This window comes from Merops nubicus, unplaced genomic scaffold (genome assembly GCF_000691845.1).
Source record: "Merops nubicus isolate BGI_N331 unplaced genomic scaffold, ASM69184v1 scaffold21317, whole genome shotgun sequence".
Taxonomy (NCBI): Eukaryota; Metazoa; Chordata; class Aves; order Coraciiformes; family Meropidae; genus Merops; species Merops nubicus.
Window position 1 is genome coordinate 45,949 of NW_008621374.1, and position 7,472 is coordinate 53,420.

Below are 7,472 nucleotides of genomic sequence, written 5' to 3' on the forward strand. Positions count from 1 at the left end.
ACAGAAGTTCAGGCAGATTTTAGGGCATCACATGGGCCCATCCAGCCTCCTCCTTCTTTGTCCAGTGGGAATCACAGAGAAGTGATTTGGAACAGAGATGCATTAAAAAAAAAAAAAAAAAAAAAAAAAAAGAGGGGAGAGGGGGAAAAAAAAGAGGGGATGAGGAAAAAAAAAAAAAAACATTACACAAAGCCTCCTCACGTGAACAAGCACACACCACAGCTGCTAGCTTTGTTTTGCATATTTTACATATTTACATACACAAAATATTTCCAAACATCCCTGTGTTTACTTAAAACTCCATCAGTAACATGTCTGATAGAACAGACCCAGTGCTAAAACATATTCACTGGATGACACTTCCCTGCATTGTTTCAAAATACATCAGGGGTCCAAGGCTGTTTCTACTGAAGTAAAAATATTCCCCAGTTTCCAAAGGAGTAAGAGCTAATTCTATACTCTGAAATATTGACCTTACAGCAAAGGCCTTCAGCCAAACAGTTTGAAAATGAATGAGGAAACACTTCTGAAACAAGGACTGCCAGTACATTAGAGATAGGTTTGTTTTTTTTTTTTTTCTCACATCACAGATACCAGTTGCTTACAGGTGGGTGGTGGGGTAGGTTGGAATGGGAATAAATACTTCTAAGGAAAAGCCAAATAGCTTTCCTCAGATGGTGCAGAGAAGTCAAAGAGACTGCTCAAGATCAGAAAGAGGTTGGGAGGGGGGTGTTGCTGCCTGCTAAAAGCATATTCCAGCTTAAAACCAGGTAGAGTGACACATTCGTCTTCAACTGCTATTAGATCCAATGCAGAAAAGGTCAAATAATACCCTGAGGCAGCATTTGGTCATAAGCCTTTCTGGTTTTTATTTCTACTACATCCCTTCTCTTCCAACCCAACCAGTCAGGCAGGGAACTGTGCAGCCCCACTGCCCCCAGTCACCCTGTGTTGGCACCACACAACTTGAAAGTCTGGCCATGGGAAAGAGCATAGGGCTGGCTTCCCACATACTCCCCCGATGAGAAAGCCAAGGGGGAAGGGAGCATGGGGTGATGCTGCTGCTCCATGCTGCCTGGTCGAGCTTACTTGATGTAGAGCAGGGGTCTGTCCCTTAGAGCCAAGGAATTAACTTCTCCACAAATGCAGAAAAGCATGAAGGAAAAGCTGGGGTAGTTGCACAAGTCATAGAGTTTCCATTCAGCATTGGCTTCATTGTTCAGAAGACAGCAGGGCAGAAAAAGCACACCAGCAAGTGGGGAATTTTCATCCAGACTGCCATCCCAAAAGTGCTTTACTGATGAGGCTTTACAGAAGTCTCCCCATTAGCTTCTACACAGATGCCAAAAAATAAGTTCATACCTGTTAGACTGGACGTTCAAGAGGGACTAAGGTGCTTCCCACTGAGAAACTGGCTTCCTTAAAGTTGAATTTTCTCTTTAACCTTCTCCATCAGAAAAGAATAGTGTTATTCTTAAAAGGGAACAGATTTTTTGGTTTTGGCCAGATATAGAAATCTTTGTTGCTATATTTGGCTTCCAGTGTAGGACTCTGCTTGCTGGTGGGAGGAGGAAATTAGAGCTGGTGTTATTCATAACTAAATGGGCATGAAAAACAAACCACTTCCCTTTGAACCTTGGTGCTACTATGGGCATTCACATAACAAATCCTTTTCAAAGCCTGTGATACCTCTGTACATGCAACAGCCAACATCAAAACTTTATGACCCGCTCATTTTCCCATAGTGATAAATTGTTGCAGATGTACATTTATTGTCAAGGCAAAGACATTGGTGGTGTTTTTTGTTTTGTTCTTGGTTTTGTTTTTTTAAAATATTATTTCTCACTCGCCTTCAAAGAAAGCAAAAGTGATATTCTGAAGGAGAGACAATTACTGGAAGGCTGAGTCATGCGGCCCCCCTCCTCTTCCCAACAACCCCAAAAAAGAAATCAGCTGAATTAATCAGCATCCCAGCCCAACACACAGCTCAGCCGTGAGGAATTCTCACCAGATGTCTTGGTCCCCACCCGGCCTCCCACATCATGCAGGCAGTGTAACCCCTCAGAGTCTGAGGTCCTGCCAGGACGACTGGCCTCACGGCACCTGGGGTCTCCATGAAGGGCTGATGGCTCCTCTGTCCCACCAGGGCCAGACAACTCCAGCCCCAGCAGCTGGCCCCTAGCCATGCTTGCCTCCTTCACCAGCATGGAGGATGCCAGCCCTGCTCCTCACATTTTCCGTGGCATTTCCCCCATGCCAAGTGGGCTGAGCACCGCTGCAGTCACCCTGCTGGATCCTGGCTCCAAGAGAAGCATCTCCCCCGGGCACCAGGCTGGGACTTGGTTTCCACCTCATAACACCCGAAGCGAGATTTATCCAGATGTAACCAATGAGATTCTCCATGGGCATTAAGGGCACTACAGCAAACTGAGTGACACTGATTTACATAAGGAGAGGATGTGGATCTTCATGAATAAAATCAGTCACAAAGTAATGCTTACTCTTGAGCATCACTTTCCATGCACTCACTTCTTGACACAATGAGAACATGCAGAAATAACCCCCACGAGCACCTGGAAACCCATGTGTGGGGCAACACAGCTGGAGCCCTATTTGGTGAGAGCAGTAGCAGTTACAGGGAGAAGAAAAAGCACTTCAGCTAGTTCATCTCCTAGCTTAACACACTCTTGCTTCCTAAAGTACATTTTCTTTGCTGAGGATAATAGTGATTGTGTTAAAGTAACAGGGCTCCCACATCTTTTCTCACAAACTAAACGGCAGTGTACACAGCTCACTTCAAAGAAAAGAAACTTCTTGCAATGTTTATTCTAAATTTTCCTTGACAGTTTATACCAAATTTCTACGTTCTCACATTGTTCTGGTATTTTTTGATGGCTGTCCCATCCCACTCTATGCCTTTCATGTATTAGCCAAATGATCATTAGGCATTATTTGCTTATTTTTCAGCAGTCTGCATCCCATCTTCATGCCCACTGTCCACAGAGACTTCTTTCCCACTAGCTCCCAAACTCATTCTCTCTTAAAGGAAGATTTTGAACCGAGTCTCCTCCTTTCCTGGCTTTCCTCTCCTTGAGTTTCTGGCTGGTAGCTCTCTCCATCTCCTCCTCATGGCCTAAGAAAGAAGAGTATGGTGATTTTGTACAGAGAAAAAGCATCCTGCTTGCTCTGTGGTCCTGGAATCAGGACCTGGAGCAGGATGTATTGGGAAAATCCTGCTCATCTCCTGATACTCTGAAACAGAGTACATATGGTCAGGAACTTCTGAGGATTTTGCAACTAAGTTCTTAACAGCTCCCTGCTGATTGCGTGCAAGTGGCAATTTTTCAAAAGCCGAGTGCTTGGCCAAAGTTTGGAGGGTCTCCCCCCGCCCCCCCATTGGAACAGTAAATGCTGTATCTGTGACCAAAACACCAATTCTATAGACCTCAGTCAAACATAGACATGCAAACATTTCTTAATTAAACAGTTGTAAAACAATTTTAGAAAGGGCAAAGTTACCTCCTTAGTGGGAATCACTGAGCTTTGCCAAAAAGGATCAATTTGAGATAACCTGCATGGAAAATCTCTACTTGATGACTGTCAAAACTGCCAGAAAATTGTAAAATCAAAAAGGGTCTTACAGGTAGTGATTCTGTGAGGTCTGATTGTAAAATAGCCTCCAGTGTTAATGCAACTTAAAAATATTATTAGAAAAAAAAATAAAAGAGACAACATTGTAGCAGAAGCAATTGACAGTATCTGAAATGGAAAGCTAGTGCCTTCATTATAGCCCTGTTTGAAATTCTTTTGATGCTAGGCTTCACTCCATCCAATTTTAGTAGAGAACGAGTTTAAAACAGTTGTTTTACAACATTTTCAACAGAAGACAAACCCTTGGCTCTAAAACTTAATCTCATTTAAAAAATAGAAACTCAAGATGCTGTAATTTACAAAGCTATTTATGAGTTCTTCAGTTGCGTAATAAAAAGCATTAGCTGATTGTTGAGAAATACAGACCAAACTGCAAATGCTACATAAAAAATATAACAATAAAATTCACATTAAATTATTTATTCAGCAATTAAAACAATGACACTTTTCTTTCTACAAAGGCCCCCGTCACTTTTGATGAGAAGGGCAAAAATGTTCAATGGAGTTTTGAGGGAAGCAGGGCAGGAAAACGAGAGGAGGGGGACCCTGATTTGACTGATGGTTTTAAACAACAGCTACAAACAGCTAGCAGGGAAAGTGCAGCATAGTTCTGCAGATACTTTACTAGATTAGTGTAAACCTCAACTTCTATAAATATTGGTTGTCTATAGGTACTAGTTACCTGAGCCCAAGCTTATCAGAATCAATGCTGATTCCAACTGCTGTCTACCAATGTTGAACCAGACCTCAGGCCACCATTCAGTGCCAGCCAACACTGGACTGCAATTTAGGGGCTCGAGGCTGGTCCAAATGATTTCGATGCCATCAAAGATTTCCAGAGACACCGAGGGGAGGAAGCAGTATTCAGGTGTCTGTATGCAAACAGCCATCTTGAAGGCTTAAGCCTTTGAGCAGGTTCATGAGATAACTGTGATGTTTTAACTACTCCCATCCCTAAACTATCTTTATTGAGAACTAAAATCATCCTGCATTTCACTGGGAACTTCAGCCCTGCTTTCACAGGTCCCACCATGGTGTCATGGAGAATGCAGAGCAAGAACAGGGAGAGGGTCACAGGCACTTTGCAGACCAAGGGCAGCTGAAACACAGGTTTCCAGGGACATCTCTAATTCCCCTTGGGGATCAGTTCACCCCCTAAGATGCGACAAGTATAAACCTGCCAACACAGTCCAATTTAAATGTATCGAGCAGTGGATGCTCAACCATCTACACACAATGCTGGAGAGGATCATTTCTGCTCATAGCTCTACCAGCTCAACCTTTTCAAGAAGACTGCTCTTGCCTCTCCTGTCACACAGACTGGATTTTGACCTTGGTCAGACAAGAGTCCCTTAATCTTTAAAGGGACATCTTCCTGTATCATAACTGTCAGACTGTGCCCATAAGGCTAATATGTAAAAGCAGAATTTATTTTTAAATACCTCCCTGCTTTACATGCGATTTCAGTTCCAAACAACATGCATCAACTTTTTATAAAAATCCACACACAAATTATTTTTATCATCCAAATACCCTTTTAAAAGCTCAAAGGCTGACATACTAAAGCTGAGAAGTCAAATCTTTAAAATATACATTTCTAAATTGTTTATAAGAAACACATGTTACTGGTCCATCGATATGGAGAAAAAGTTTGTACCTGAAATTGATTAAGATAATTACATTAAAAAAGATATAGTTGTCTGCTGAAAGGCCATATATTGCACCTCTGTATGTAACTCTGCTGACTCTATGGTCACCTTTACATATACAACAAATGAGAGGTTTTGAAAGGTTTGGTTTTTTGGGGGGTAAAGGGTTGTGGTTGTTTGGTTTTGCATTTTACAAGTATGGAAAAATTCCACTCACTCCTGAGTTAACAGAAAATGCAACAAAATGCCTATATTTTCTCAGTCTCAGGTGAGACTTAGTGATGTCACTCACTTCACTTCCAAAGGGGGCACACTTAAAGCGTGAGGGTGGAACAGAGAGAACCATGTATGTGTATAGATGTAAATAAACACATATACATATAAATTGTGGGAGATATGTACATACATACATACATACACATATACGTCCAGTTTTGGTGCCCCCAGCACAAGAAGGATGTAGACATACTGGAGCATGTCCAGAGGAAGGCCACCAAAATTATCAAGGGATTGGAGTACCTCTTGTACAAAGACAGGCTGAGGGAGTTGGGGCTGTTCAGCTTGGAGAAGAAAAGGCTCTGGGAGGTCCTTATAGTGGCCTTCCAGTATCTGAAGGGGGCCTACATGAAGGCAGGGGAAGGTCTATTCAAAAGGGTTTGTAATGACAGGACAAGGAGTAATGGTTTTAAACTAGGAAAGGATAGATTTAGACTTGATATTAGAAAAAAAATAATTAAGAGTAATAGATCATTGGAATGGGCTGCCCAGAGAGGGGGTGGAGTCCTCAACCCTGGAGTCATTCAAGGTCAAGCTTGATAGGGCCCTGGGAAACCTGACCCAGGTAGAGATGTCCCTGCTTGTGTAGGGAGGCTGGACCAGATGACCTCTAGAGGTCCCTTCCAGCCTAAAACATTCTATGATTCTATGATAAAGAATTGCAGGAGGAGAGGAGCAAGACACAATAGCCTGGAAGCAGAAAGGCTGGGTGTAGGCAAGTTGATCTTAAGTGCACGTGGGGAGAAATGTGACACTCCCCTCCTGCAGCCTCTCTACTCTCTGAAAGCTGTGATGAGAGATGTATGTTTTGAGGCAGAAGTAGATGATTGAGAGAGAACTGCCATTCACTGAAGATCTTCACACAATGAAAGAGGTATCAGATACACTGGTAATTGAATTTGTGTGTCTAGTGAGGAATCATAATAAAGTGCATTTTACTATTGCCAAGCTTAGCTTATTCAGCTCTCCAGAAATCAAATCTGCTGGGCAGTCCGTAGCTGCACTATTGCATCATCTTGTTGGAATGGAAATGCTCAGCTGAAACAAAATGGTATCCTCTTTTCAAAAACTGGTGGATGGTTTGAACCCTCCCAGTCTTCAAATGAAGGCACAAAAATTGACAGCAGATTTCTCAACAGGAATAAAATCAAATCCTGGACAACTTTAAGGAGTTCAGTATGTAGATTTTCTTGAAATAAACCAGTAATTTCCCTATGATGTCCCAGAAACAGTGACAGAGTACAACATGTTTTATAAGTCCTTATGAAATGAATCATCCACGTCCTGCGGACAGCAGCAGAACTCGCCACATATAAAAAGAATTAAACTACTTTAGTAACGTGTTAAGACACATAACTTTTCTGTGACCTGATTTTAAGGGCCTTTGTTTTCCTATCTGTGGAAACATGAGCTGTGTTAACATTGATGTTTCTTTCTCACTGCCATCAATGCTCTGCAATTGCACCGTTGCGAGCAAGCACTCCTCTTTAAAGAGCAAAAGCATCACAGCATCTGCTTCTCATAAGCACGTTTGTGCATGAGTATAAGTGCGTATTTATGAGAAAGAGAGAGAAGTAAATCTGCTGAATTTAACTTGAAAGTTTGTCACAGGGAAGGTTTTTTTTTCTTTTCCATCCTTCAAATTGTAGAACATAGAAGTGGGGCTACTCCTATGCACTTGTGCTTTTACTTTGAACTCACTTGTTAGTACAGGGAATGGTTAGTGACTGAAAAAAAATGTTTATTTTACTTTCAAAGTTGAGTCACTGCTGCCTATGATATGGCACCTATGATATAGATATGGCTATAGATGATAGAAAGTTTTTATTGGCACTTGTATCCCAGAGCCTACAGAGCAACAGAAGTTCCTTCAGCACACTCACAGGCTCAGCCGTG